Below are 15235 nucleotides of genomic sequence, written 5' to 3'. Positions count from 1 at the left end.
TCTTCCACTTAACATAGTCACTCATGAACACCACTATTTTAAATGCCTTACAAAAGTACTTCAATTTTATATTACTTATCCCTAACCACAAGTTACCAATGCCAAGTCCTGCACATGGGAACATCCTTTCAAATCTCTGGCAAACACACTGGGGCTTCACACCAATCACCTTCTGTTCCGTTCCTATACATTAGGAAGTTCAAGAAATTGAACAAATAAGCAGGTTACTACCTTTATCTTAAATTTTGTCTGGTGCCTTTATAGAACTCTCAGATACCTTTCACAGGTTCTTTTGTAACATGTCAACATTACTTCCTTTTCACCAATTAGGAAATAAAGGAAGACAGAGACAGATTCAGTTCTTCTGACTCCTAACCCAGTAATGCTCCCATTACAGTCTCACACATTTAGTGATTAAATTAAAAGAACATGCTATTTTGTGGCACTGAGTCACAAATATTAGCTCCTAATTTGATCACCATCACTGCTAACATTTATTGAATGCTAACACGACAGATCTTGAGCTAACGTAATAAACATTTTACATCACTGACCCTCACAGAGGTCTCACAACCCTGTTACGGTGGAGTTCTTGCTACCACTGCTATTTTACACAGAACAAAAATCGAGGTTTAGAGGATTAAGTAAATTTCCCAGAATGACACGCCTACTCAGTAGGAGAGTAGGAATTTAGACCAGGGTATCTGTCTCATAGCCCATGCTCTTTGCCCTCCTAGCTCCCAAACCACCCTGAAATAAATTAACACTTCCCTCATGCCAGGCCTGCTCTACAGAACTTCTTGTGGTCACAGAAAAACCACAAGGCAAATCTGGATTCATGTATCAGAATTTGGTGTTCTCAGAATCCAAGGTACAAACCTGCTCTTTCATTTTTATAAACTGGCCAAACTGACTCTATATGCCAGATTTCTCACAACAGCCCAGTAGAGGTTGAGGAAATTAGATATATTTCTGAGACTTAATTCAATTTGCTGAGTCACTGTATTCGTTAAGCCTATCTAATTCCAGCTTAATTCTAGGGCCAAATCTCTGTTCTACTCTCCCATTCCTGTCCCCTTGTCCAGAATTCCCATGGGACATAAGCAGCAAAATCTCTCTCACTGGCCAAGGTTACCCTGAGTTCTATGGACCCAAGATGATAGACACTATGGTCACTGTGACTTCCCATGACAGAGTTTAGATCTCTTTTCTTTGAATCACAATCAACTGAGAATTCCCAAGGTTATTCTGGGTTCATGTCCCCAAAACATTAAACACATTTAGCAATAAACTAATTTCTTCACTTAGCTCAGGGGTTGACAAACCACAGCCCATGGGCCAAAGCAGGTTTTGGTCTGTTTTTTCTAAGACTCATGAGCTAGGATTGGCTTTTACATCTTTAAAGAGCTGTAAAAAACAGAATAATTTGTGACTGAGACCACTACCAGCAAACCCTAAAATACTTACTATCCAACCCTACACAGTTTGCCAACCCATGACCTAGCCACTACTTTCTCCCCCAAGAGGCATTGAACTCTTCTCTATGGTCCTGCCCCACCCCTTGAGTTCATGTTGATGAGTGCCAGACTTTAGAACAGAGAACAGTAACCTAGCCAAACAAGTTATCTGGCCAATGCTAAACAATCCTCACATAAATTCTTAGAAGTAAAGAGAAACAGCAAGCAAACTAATTATCAAACAGAGTTCCAAACATCTTGCTGGATTAGCAGAGTAGCCACTGAAGCCAGGACTGGTGCCTTAGGCCCCCTTAACACAAACACACCACAATGCCCAGATAACTGCTCATTTAGGAGAGGATATCACTTTGCTTCAAGTAAATAGAACCATGATTCCATAAACATGAGGTAGTATTTGCACATTCTCTTAATTTCCATAGCTTTCAGCCAAACTCATAGTTATCTGACCAAAGTTCTCCCAAGGGGCCAGAGAGAAACATAAGAAACAAGTAGTTCTGAGTCTTTTAGAAAGAAAGGTGGCTACATCCTAGGAACATGACAGAGCTCATCACTAAGCTAACTAAACTTTTCAATCTGGACCTTTAAGCTCCCCCTCCCCCCAAAATGACCCAATTTCCAGTGCTCCTCAGTTCTCAGAGTGACAAGTTCAGAGTCAACAAATATTCACTGGGAACATAGTATGTGTCACACATTATGTCAGGTGGAATATAGTGGTGAATATGCCTAGAGACAAGTGTTCAGCAAATAAATATACAGAGTCATAATTTCACACTTTAATGATTGTTAGCAAGAAAAAGAGGAGCCAAGAAGAGAAAATAACAGAGGAAACTTCATTTAAATCAGGTCATCTAAACCAATTCTGACCCAATCACTAGATAGGGACTACTATGATTCCCAACTGCAGAATCAAATATAGCCAACCCTTGAACAGCAAACAGGTTTGAACTGTGCACGTCCACTTATATAAGGATTCTTTTCTAATACAGTGCTGTATTTTCTCTTCCTCGTGATTTTTAAAAATTTGTATTTATTTATTTTGAAAGAGAGGGAGCAGAGGAAGGACAGACGAGGAAGGAGAGGCAAAGGGAGAGAATCTCAAGCAGACTCCACACTCCACGCAGAGCCCAGTGCAGGGCTCAATCTCACAACCCTGAGATCATGACCTGAGCTGAAACCAACAGCTGGATGCTTAACTAACCAAATGAGCCACCCAGGCACCCCTTGTTATGATTTTCTTAAGAACATTTTCTTGTTCTAGCTTACTTTTTTGTAATACGGCATGTGATAAGTATACAAAATATGCATTAATTGTATCAATAAGGCTTCCAGGCAACTTTGAGTTAAGTTTTAGGAAGGTCAGAAATTACACAGAGGTTTTCAACAGTGCAGGGAGTCAAGGTCTCTAACACCCATGTTGTTCAAGGGCCAGTTGCATTCCCTTTCAGCTAGCTCTCTGTGACACAGCCTACTTCAGGAGATCATTACTACCAGAATATGTCCAGAGAGAGGCCACCTACCAACTCAAAGGAAGAAAACATACCATTTTATTAAACATCAACACTTAGGTTACACAGGGATAATGCATTTTTTAAGCATACCAAGCACAATGTCTGTCACGTATTAGATCTCAATAAATGGTATGCACATCATTCCATTAGGATCAGAAGAAAACCAGGGTACTGTCTTCAGTTTCTGTTCTTTAAAGACAGATTTATTTATTCATTCATTCATTCATTCATTCATTCATTCATTTAAAAGAGAGAGTGCACACACATGCACCTGAGAGTACATGAGGACGTGTGTTTGAGTGAGGGGCAGGATGGAAGGAGGAGAGAGAATCCCAAGCAGACTCCCAACTGAGAACTGAGCCCCCAACATGGGGACTCGATCCCAGGACCCTGAGATCATGATATGAGCTGAAATCAAGAGCCTGCTGCTCAACTGACTGAGCCACTCAGGTGCCCCCATCTTCATTTCTAAATACCAAACTAAATACCAAACTTTAAGAGAGCAAGATAGAGAGGAAGGCATTTCGAAGTAAGTCACAAAACCCAAAGACCAAAAAATACTACATACTACATGTAGCATATTACATGCCTAGCAAGCACTAGGTGCTCAATAAAAAGGTTAGTTGTAAAGCATAGAATTGTGAATTAAAACTAGTGAGAGAGCAAAAAAAAAAAAAAAAAAAAACCTTCTTTTATAAACTACCATACTGGTGAAAATGAGAAAATATCCTCAAATACTGCTAGTTGGAGTGTAAAAATGGTACAACATCTATAGAGAATAATTTGGTAAACGCCATTAGAATTTTAAGTGTACATAACCTTAGTGCCAGCAGTTCTACCTCTAAAAATTTACCCTAAAGACAAATTAGAGGGGTGCCTGGGTGGCTCAGTCAATTGAGCATCCAACTCTTGATTTCAGCTTAGGACATGACCTTAGGATCCTGGGATGGAGTCCTCTGTCAGACTCTACACTGGGTGTGGAGGCTGCTTTAGATTCTCTCTCTCCTCCTCCCTCTCCCCACTTGCACACTCTCTTTCCCTAAAAGGGAGAGAAAAAAAAAAGATAAATTAGAACAGCAGTTTTCAACCAGGGGCTATCTCCCCTCGACAACCTCTCCTCCAACAACCCCCCAACATTTGGTAATGTCTGCAGACCTTTTTAGTTGTCACAACTTGGTATAGGAGCTACTGACCAGTACAAAAAAGACTGGGATACTGCTAAACATCCTGTAATGCGTAGGTCTCCTCCAGCAAAGAATTATCCAGCCCCAAATGACATTGGTGCTGAGGCTGAGAAACCCTGTATTGATGTGTGCACCAAGATGATGTGTGTGCACGGTTATTGACTGCAGCACTGTTGGTAATATCCAAAGAACATCAACATCCACAACTAACAGAAAATACAATGGAATACTATTCATCTGTTAAACCAAAAAAGACATTTACTTGTGCACTGATAAGAAACAATCTACCAGTTAGATGCAGAACAATATCCACAGTAAATACCAACTGTGCAAGGAGGAGGAAAAGAAAAATATATACAGTTTATATGTATTTGCAAAGATACAGATCTCTGGAGAGATACAAGAATGACTCTAGTTCTGCCTCTAGGAGTGTGCGGGAGAGGTCACTTTCTCCTTTTGCTACCTTTAAAATTGTATTTATCATTTTGAATAGGTGATAATGCTGGGTGAATTGAATGTCAAGTGTATCAGAGTGGTGAAGTATAAAAAATTTGCTTCAATGCAACACTGATGCTTAGGAGGAAGTATACAGTTTCCAAGGAAACAAGGCAGCACTCAGAGCTACTAGGTTGAAATGAACCTAAAGTGCTAAAAACCCAAAACTACAAATAAAGTTGACATCAATCCTGGATAAATAAATGGTTCAAGACAAAGGCAAGATATAGTAAGCCAAAGGATAACTCAACTCACTAGAAAGAAGACAGTAATACTGTCAGTTGCAGTCTGACAAGACTGGTTCTTGGTCTTAACTAAGATCACTTTGACCTTAAGTACTTTCCCCTTGCCTACAAAGGACTAATGTGAGTTGGAACTGGGTAATAAGGAACCTGGTACCAACTTCCCCCAAAGCAACATGAAGTCTTCCAAGCTGTGAAAGCAAAAAAGGACAAAGGACACAGGATATGTTGATATTCGTGGGCAATCAGCCTAAGAAAGGACACGTGCATTACACATTGCATTACCCAACTTGAATGCTGCTCTGAGAGCTCCATTTCAGAAATGGTGCTTTTATATTTGAGTATTGTATACGTAACTGGAAGCAACTTCCTGGCCTTTTTTTAAATCTTTTTTTGTATGGCTTATTTCACTCCGCATAATCATTTTGAGAATCATTCATGTTGCTACACATGTCAAGAGTTCATTCCTTTTTACTGCCAAGCTGTAGTCCAATGTATGGATATACCACTTTCGTTTATGCATTCATCTACTGATGGACAACTGGGTTGTTCCAGTTTGGGACTGTTACAAATAAAGCTGCTATCTTCAAGTCTTTGTATGGACATACATTTTAATTCCTCTTGGATAAATACCTAGGAATGTAATGAGTGAGTCTACAGTAGGTGTATGTTTACCTGCCAAACTGCTGTCTAAGTTGGTTGTATCATCTTGCATCCTCACCAGCAGTGTATGAAAGTTCCATTTGCTCTACAGCTTTACCAAGACACACTAATGGATGTGAAGTGGTATCAAATAGTTTCAGTTTGCATTTCCCTGGTGACAAAAGATATTAAGCATCTTTTGTACTTATTCAACATCCAACTATCTTCTTTGGTGAAGTGTTCAAATCTTTAGCCTATTTTCTTTTAGGTTATTTTATGACTTAGTTTTGCTACTGGCTATTTTTTAAAAATCAAGCTTTCTCCCCCCAAAGACTAGACAGTGTTATTTAAAATGAGAAAGCATTATTACTGGACTACACACTTTAAACCACTTACCAAGGATTTTTAAAAAAGAAAAAGGGAGAAGATTAATCCCAAAGACAAAAAAAAAAAAAAAAGAGAGAGAGAGAGAGAGAGGACCTCATCACAAAGGTACAAAATTCGTGGACCATCAGATTTCTTTGTTCAACTTGCTACAAACTTGAAACGCGAATTACACAAAGAAAAATCACTAAGACATGAGACAAAAAAAAACCAATGGTCAAAACCACAGCTCTATTTTAACCTCGGCACTGTGTATTACTAAGGACCTAAAATCCTTCTTTATCTTTATGCTCAGCTGACAGTGATTCTGTGCTGTCCAACGCAGCAGCCACTAACCACATGTAACTCTTGAGCACTTGAAATGTGGGTAGTCCACACTGAAATATGCTGTAAATGTAAATAAAATACACACTAGATTTAAATGACCTATGAAAAAATGAATGTAAAAGACGTGATTAAAAATCTGTATAAAGATTACATGTTAAAGTGATATTTTGGATAATTTGGGTTTAAATAAAATACATGAGTAAAATTATTTTCATGTGTTTCTTTGTACTTTTTAAAAGTGGCTATTACAAAATGTAAAATTATATACACGGTGTGTATATTGTATTTCTATTGGATAGCACTGATCAAAAACTTATTTATTAATTTCATTTCATTTAACTTAAGTAGGCTTGGAGCCCAGCATGGAGCCCAGCATGGAGCCCAACAGGGCTCGAACACACAATCCTAAGATCAAGACCTGAGCTGAGATCAAGAATTGGATGCTTAACTGAGTGAGCCACCCAGGTGCCCCTGACCAAAAATTTCTAAAGCAGACCCTGAAAATAAAATACATGTAACTAGTAAAGGAAAAAAAAAAAAAAGTAAATATATTTTCCCCTCCTCATTCCTCTGCTATGAGAAGAAAATGGTATATACTATGGAGGAGCTTAGAATTGGAACTCAGGAGTCTTCTTAGCTAAGGGTTCAAGCACAGCTCTGTAAAGTCATTCAGCTTCCCTGGATTTCAATTTCCTCACCGGTTTTTTTGGTAGTTTAATTCAAAAGGTCAACAAAAATTCATTACGCTTCTACTTTTTACAGAGTATTATTATGATATTGCAGGTCTTGGGCTTACAGTTTAAAAGGAGGTACAATCCAAACAAGAGTGCCCAAAGAAAGGACATAAGGTTCTGTGACTTGTGTCAGACGTGTGGGTGTTTTAAAAGAGAGTACCTTGAAAGAAGTTAGGAAAAACTGCAAGCTTTATAACATTCCTACTAACTAAAATTCAGTGCTCTGAAAAAGCATTCATCCTTCTATCCTAAGTATTTTGTAGTTTAGTGATACATGGAATTGATGATATTTGGTTCAAGTCCTCCTTTGAGCATAAAGATACAGAAAGAAGTAAATACCACACCATAATGAGGTTCTACTTTACCTGAAGAAACAGTTTTGCAGTAGAGTTCAATGAGGATCAAATAATCTCTAGCTTCTATCTCCAGAAAGCAAGAGATTTTTAATAAAAGGTAACATTCTGTGGTGTGCACACAGATAAGAGGTTTATTCTTCAGCAGACACTAGTTACCTGGTTAGAATCCTAGCTAACCACTGTACTCCTTCTGATACCACAGATACACACACACAGAAATAACAAAAAACAAAAAAACAAAACCCAGACAAGGGGCGCCTGGGTGACTCAATCGATTAGTTGCTGAGTCTTGATTTTAGCTTGAGTCATGACATCAGCTCAGGTCCTGACCTGAGGGTCGTAAGTGTAAGGCTCTACACTTGGTGTGTACCCTGGTTAAGGTTCTCCCTCTCCCCCTTCTGCTTCCCACTCCCCCCCCCATAAAAAAACAAACAAAAACCCAAAAAACAAAACCCACACAAAACACAGAAGTTCTCCCCCACACCCATATTTTTAAGGTAATGATTTACCCAGAAACCCTGATGCTATTACCTCAACAGTTGTTTCCACAAACTAGATGCAGGTGACAACCACTGTAAGTCACAAACTAACAAAAGTATATCTTGAAAATAACTTATAAACAACTATGCCACATCACATAAACCAAACTTAGAAGCAAATTCGATGAACTCTATATACGATGATTCCTTAGCTCACAGCATTCATTGGAATTTTAAGGGCAAAGACTGAGGTACAAGTACTGAATTTACCTGTTTTTCCTGAGATAGGGAAACTGAACAGCAACAAAGTGTGCTAAGGAAAAAAAAAAAAAAAAAAAAAGACAAGAAAAGCAAACACCTAATCCATGTTACATCCAGCCTAGGATTCTTAATCTGTTAATGGCAAGTAAAGATGTTTTATGGAAGGGTACTCTTGTTCTCTCTGCCATCAAAAGCAAAACTTCAGGAGTGCATGCCAAATCATCCCAGTTTCCCTTACTCTTTCTTAAATAGTGGTGAATGTTATCTACATCTTTTGAAGTTTGCTCTTATTCTCAATTTGGTATTTTCCTTCTAAAGTCACAACTTTCCCATGCTTACTGAAAGCTGTGATTCAGATTTCTCGTTTGTCCAATATCTGGTTTAAGAAGTATTTTAAGACATATCCCCTAGTTTTATTATTCCAGAATTTGATGGAAAAGTTCCTATTATTCCATCCAAACCTTTCATTGTAAAAATCTTCTGTTAGAGTGCTTCCACACATTTCCTCTTCCTGTAAGAAACAACTTAAAGGCAGGTACTATGGTAGAGTAGAAAAAAGACTGGGACGCCTGGGTGGCTCAGTGGTTGAGTGTCTGTCTTTGGCTCAGGGCATGATCCCGGAGTCCTGGGATCGAGTCCTGCATTGGGCTCCCCACAGGGAGCCTGCTTCCCCTGCCTCTCTGTGTCTCCCGTGAATAAATAAATAAATAAAATTTTTTTAAAAAGAGAGAGAGGGGATCCCTGGACGGCTCAGCGGTTTAGCACCTGCCTTTGTCCCAGGGCATGATCCTGGAGTCCTGGGATCGAGTCCCGCATCGGGCTCCCTGCGTGGAGACTGCTTCTCCCTCTGCCTATGTCTCTGCCTCTGTCTCTGTCTTTCATGAATAAATAAATAAAATCTTTAAAAAATAAATAAATAAATAGAGAGAAGAAAGAAGACCGAATGTGGAGTCAGGAGAGGTTTCCAGCCTCAGCTGGACTCTTATTCCCTGTTGATCTGGACATGCCACTGAACCTCCACGGACCTTGAGGGTACAACAAAATGAAAAAAATTAGACAAGATGATCTGGAAGTTCTCATCCACACCTGAAAGACTTTTGTATGAACTTGCCCTCCAGCACCTTGATCATTTTAGGTGCCCTTTTCTGGCCTTTCTCCAATGCAAGGATTTGATGTTCCGCTCCAGAGCTTAGGGGAGGGGGGGACATGGATGGGACAGGCTTAACTTGAAGATCGTGTTGAGGCTGGATGATGGCCGCAAGCTGGCTCACTTTTTTATCACTGTTTTATTTTATCAGACATTTTTGTACGTCTGAAATTCTCCATAATACAAGGTTGTTAAAAACAAAAAACACTATCAAAGTGAGAATAAAGAAAGCCAGACTGGCATTATTATAGGACTCGTTTCTACAGTCTCTGGCAGGAGAATAACTGCTTTCACACCATTTCTCTTGAGTTGAGATAAAATCTCCAGGAGATGAAAACTAAGCAGAGGCACTCAAAGTTCAGTCAAAATGAAGGAAAATGAACCAGAAAGGAAGTGCTCTCAGGAAGGTTTTCACTGAGAAGCTCCATGGCACCGAGGGCGTGAGCAGAAGGCACTGATCATCTATCTAGGACAGCGTGGAACTCACTTCCACCGAGGTATACCATACAATGGTTTCAGTATATTCTCCCTAAGTTTTAAAGTGCAAAAGTTAAAACCCTACGTGCAACGGGAGTAAATACACAAGACCCTCTGGTAGGAGGATGCCTTGCAGGGGGTGAAATCAAAACGGAGAGGTAAGGGATTTCTGGGGTTAAGAAATTCTAAAAGAATGGGTTCCTCCGGAGAACAAGCGAGGAGGACGTACAGCCCAGCGACGCCGAAGGACCGAAGGACAGGAAGGCGCTTCCTCGCCATCTCCTGCGCGCTCGGGGCGGGCGGGCCGCGGAGCACCTGGGGCGGCCGGGGCGGTTAACCCCGACGCGGGGCCGAGCGGGGCGGACGGGGCCGGGCGGGGCCGGGCGGGGCCGGCGGGCTGCAGGAGCACCAGGGATGCGAGAGGAGGCCGGGGAGCCCCCCCGGAGGGGTCGCGGCCGCCGAGGACACAGGTCCCGGGAGGGCGGGGCCGGGCTCGGGGCGCCGCAGCGGGACCCAGGGACGGCGCGGACTGTTCCACTGCGGCCAAGGGGGCGGAACGTTCCGAGCGGCCGGGAAGCCCCAGGAAGCGGCAATGGTGCCTCCTGACGCCGGAGCGGCGGAGGGAGGGGGGTCCCCGGGCCGCAGGCCGCCCGCGGGGCGCCCGCCCCCGCCCCAGCCCCCGGCCCGCCGCCGGCTCCCCTGGGGCCAGCGACCTTGGGGACGGGGGATCGCGGTCCTACTCACCGACCGCGAGGCTCGGGGCTGCCCAGGCCCTCCGTAGACGCCGCCGCCCGCCCTGGGCCGCCGCCGCCGGCCGAGGCGTGCGTAAAGACGTGCGCGCGCCCGCCCTTTGTCTACGCCGCTTTGACGTGACCCCTCGCGTCCCCCCCCGCCCCTCCCGCCGTGTAATCTCCCGCCGCACCCGCGCGCCGGGCGCGCGCCGGGCGGGGACCCCGAGGGGCGGGGCGCCGCGTCACCTGCGCGGCTCGGTCTGGCCGCGGCGCCCCCTGGCGGGCGAGGAGCCGCAGGCTCGGGCCGCCGGGCGCTGGTGGCCGGGGCGCGCGGCCCCGGGGCTCCGGCTTCGAGGAGCGAGCGCTTGCTAAAGACCCGGCTCCGGGTTTCCGGGCTGTGCGCGGGCCGGGAGGCCGGCCGCTTCCCTCAAGGTGCGCTCGCGTAGGGTGTAGGGAGGCTGAAGTGAGCCCCGATCGGCGAGAAGGGCGGAGTCACTAGCCGGTCCTGTCGTCTTTGGACTCTTGTGCGTGTGCGGTGAGATACAGCTCTGCACGCAAGGAGCCGGGCTCAAGGCCGGCACGCGCAAGAAACCTTCGCGGCCGCCACACCTGCCTCACTGCCGCCGCCACCGTCACCATCATCATCATCATCATCATCATCATCTCCGAGTCCCATTTGTCTTACTGATGAAGCCAGGGAGTGCAGAGGGTTTGTGCGGGGGATCTCCGTGTTCCCTCGCGGCTGGGACTTCCCAACGTGTCTACCTCAACTCGGAGGGGACCTCTGCTAAAGTCTAGCTGGTGCCTGCTGGACTTTGTGTATTTCTTTACCGGCCCTTCAGGCCTCAAATGTCTAACCCAACTTTATCACCTTCCCTAAAATGAATTCTCCCTAGGAAAAAAATTAGCCCTTCTCCTTGTTCTTAAAAGACATTTTTGCCTCCAAGCCCACCCACCCCACCCCACCCCACCCCCCAGTTTATTCTGCATGCTAGTGTCAGATTGCCATTCCATGCTGAATAACCCGATGATAAACCTTCTAGGTAAAGTCCACATTCTTAGACCTCAAAATCTGACTATGAAGGCAGCCCGGGGGGCTCAGCTGTTTAGCGCCACCTTCAGTCCAGGGCGTGATCCTGGAGACCCGGGATCGAGTCCCACGTCGGGCTCCCTGCATGGAGCCTGCTTCTCCCTCTGCCTCTCTCTCCTGAGTGTCTCTCATGGGTAAATAAATAAAATCTTAAAAAAACAAATCTGAAAAAAAAAAAGAAAAAAATCTGACCATAAGAATGACGCTCTGCTCCAAAACGCTGGACCACTCATCCCCACTCATCACCACACCTGTTTGGGACTTACCAGTTGTGAACTCAATCATTTATCATTTAATAAATCTTCACTGAGTGCTTCCCATGTGGCCAGTTTTTGCGAGGGTCCCAATGATATAAAGTTGAATAATGCATGGCCATGTCAAATCTTCAACCAGATTAAATTCCATTAAAAAAAAAAAACTAAAACCTGGACATCGTACATTTTTGTGTCCTCTTAAGCGCTAGCGCTAGAGCTTTAAAGTGGTCACCATCATCTTAAATGCTTTTTGGATTTTTTTTTTAAGATTTATTTATTCATTCATGAGAGACACAGACAGAGGAAGAAGCAGGCTCCACGCAGGGAGCCTGATGCAGGACTCGATCCTGGAACTCTGGCATCACGCCCTGAGACTAAGGTAGATGCTCAACCACTGAACTACCCAGGCGTCCTGCTTTTTGGATTCTTATATCTGGTCTCCTTTCCTGACCCTAGAACAGGTCAAAACTTGGAAGTAGTCTGTGCTCTGCTTTTGTGTTTACATTTTCTTATAATTCTCACCATATATCATTATATGATAATTTTGAAATTAAAAAGTGTTAAAAAAATAAAGTGTTTCACACATTTTAGAGACTCAACACGAATGACATCGATTGATTCTTTGTCTAGCCAAATAGTAGACTCAGTTGTTGAGTATCAAAGCACACACACACACAAGAACATGCACATACTCCCTGGCATACTATCTAAACTTCTTAGTGCAGGAAAGCAATCAAACTTCCTTTAGAAGAGGGAGCCAATAAGAACTGGGTTAATATGGTTCTTTCAGGCTCCAGAATTTTGTTTGCAAAGGTCAATGATCAGAGCACATTTCTGTCATACCCATTTCAAGGCAGAGGAATACAAATGGGAGAGATAAGATGAGCAAGAAATGTTTGAAAAGTTAGACACAAAGTAGGTTTATCTATAGTGAAAGGCCCCCTGCCTATAGCATGGCTACGCTTACATTCAACACTACATTCCTTGTCACTATGAATTTGGACTGTCTTCAGATTATTGTTGAGGTATTTGTACATTCTAGAATGAAAATACTCTTTTAATACAAAAACTATGTGAGTAATCTTAAAAACCTGATGGAGGATAGTCCATTAAGAAAGGGGGATCTTGGGCAGCCCTGGTGGCTCAGCGATTTAGTGCTGCCTTCAGCCCAGGGCATGACCCTGGAGACCCTGGATCGAGTCCCACATCAGGCTCCCTGTGGGGAGCCTCCTTCTCCTTCTGCCTGTGTCTCTGCCTCTCTTTCTCTCTGTGTCTCTCATGAATAAATAAATAAAATCTCTTAAAAAAAAGGGGGGGGGATCTTGGGGTACCTGGGTGGCTCAGTCAGTTAAGTATCCAGCTCTTTATTTGGGCTCACAGTCATAAGATGGAGCCCTACCTCGGCTTCATGCTCAGCAGGAGTCTACTTGGGATTATTTTTCTCCCTCTTTCCCTCTGCCCCTCCCCCCGCAAACCTGGTGAGAGTGTGTGCTCTCTCTTTCTCACATAAATCTTTTAAAAATATATAAATAAAAAGTATAAAAAGGGGGCACACATTCTTTAAGGTTTTAGTGAGAGGTTTAACAACCCCCACATCATTCTGACTTTGAGCTAATTCCCCAAAATGTGCCTCTATAATCATTGTGTTTGCTGCATGTATGGCATATGGTGCTATGAACCTGGGAAGATACTCCTTTTAAAAAATCCTCCTTCTCCCAGTAGGATAATCTCATAAAGTGTGCTGCATAACATCTCTCCCTTCCACAGATACTTTTTCCTTTTTTTTTTTTTTCCACAGATAGCTTTTCATGTATAAAGTCTTTGACATTCATTAAGAGGTGAAGCACAACTGTTTACTAAACAACTGGCAATACCAATGTTCATTTCCAAGCACCCAGAGAAAAAGACAAATTACGCAAAAAGGGTGTTCTTTTTTATCTTATTTTTATTTTTTAAAGATGTTATTTATTTGACAGAGAGAGAGCGTGAGCATGCATAAGTAGAGGGAGGGGCATGGGAGAGGGAGAAGCAGGCTCCCCACTGACGGGGAGCCCAAGGCTTGCTTAATCCCAGGACCCTGAGATCATGACTCGACCCAAGTGGAAGGCAGAAGCTTAACCAACAGCCACTCAGGCACACCAAGGTGTGTTCTTTACAAAAACAAATTTAATTGTGGTAAAATAGCACACAAAATTTACCATTTTAATCTAAGTGTACAGTTCAGTAGTGTTAAGTATATTCACATTATTGTGCAATCTTTACAGATTTTTCATCTTGAAAACCCAAAACTTATATCCATTAAGCAAAAATTCCCCATTCCCTCTCCCCACAGGCTGAAGCAACCACCATTGTACTTCTGCTTCTGAGTTTAATTACTCATGTCTAAGTGAAATCATATAATATTTGTCTTTTTGTAACTGGCATATTTCACTTAGCTTAATGCCTTCCAGGTTCATCCATGTTGTAACATGTCTGAATTTCTTTCCTTTTGAAAGCTGAATAATGTTGTGTTGTAGGTCTATGCTGATAGGAAAGGACATTAGGGTTCAAAGCCAAGGGTTAAGAAAGATTTCTCGAGACAGGTTTGGTTCAAAAAGGTGATTTTATGAAAGCATGGGGAGAGGACCTGTCGGCAGAAAGAACTGCATCAGGGTTATGAGGAGTGGCCTATTATATACTTTCAAGTTGGGAGGGGGTTAGGAATAGTGTAAATCTCTGAGGAATTTTGGAAGCAAGGTTTCCAGGACCTTGAGGAGGCTAGCTATTGTTGGGAAAAGGTCATTTATTACCATCTAATAAAACCTTTGTCATGAGACCCTTCAGATGTATATCGGTGGGCCATATGCTTGGGGGATGATTGCCAACATGTATCTTGAGGGATTTCAGAGATAAAGGAAATCTCTAAAGGAATCTTTATATGGTAAAGTAGACCTACAGGATCTGGGGATTGGGCTAAGATTTCCTTTAGCCTTTAGCAAAGTATTAACATCAAGGCAGTTGAGTCTCTAGAGGAATGTCACTCTGCCTGTTTCAAGGACTTGTCAATGTGCTGTATAGGTAGTAAGGACCATTTAATAATTTTTCTTCTGCCTTTGCTTCCCACATCATATGCCACATTTACTTTACCCACTCATCCACTGATGGGCATTTGAGTTACTTCCACTTTTGGCTGTTATGAATAATGCTGCTGTGAACATGAATGTACAAATATCTGGGATGCTGCCTTCAATTCTTTTGGATCTATTCCCCACAGGGGAATTGCCAGATCATGTTGTAATTCTGTCTTTAATTTTTGGGAGAACCACCATTTGTGGTGCTCTTCTTTGATATAGGAGTCTGAAGTTGGAAGGAGAGAATCTAGTAATTTAAATCTGAGAGTCATCAGAATATGGCTGATACACATGTTGGATCAGATCAATACAAGAACACTCTGACTTAAGAAGTAG

General features: G+C 42.9%; 1 protein-coding gene across 1 annotated transcript in view; it reads right to left on the bottom strand.

The window, feature by feature from the left end:
• The window catches only part of GPAT4 (glycerol-3-phosphate acyltransferase 4), a 32551-nt gene extending 21937 nt beyond the window's left edge, over positions 1-10614 (bottom strand). The window contains exon 1 of the mRNA XM_041751949.1: positions 10459-10614. The gene's annotated coding sequence lies outside the window, so the exon portion shown is untranslated. The remainder of the gene's footprint in view (positions 1-10458) is intronic.
• Between the last annotated feature and the right edge of the window lie 4621 nt (positions 10615-15235).

The sequence above is a fragment of the Vulpes lagopus genome, chromosome 4 (genome assembly GCF_018345385.1).
Source record: "Vulpes lagopus strain Blue_001 chromosome 4, ASM1834538v1, whole genome shotgun sequence".
NCBI lineage: Eukaryota > Metazoa > Chordata > Mammalia > Carnivora > Canidae > Vulpes > Vulpes lagopus.
The sequence above is the reverse complement of the archived record's forward strand: the minus strand, read 5'-3'. Positions and strand labels throughout refer to the sequence as shown.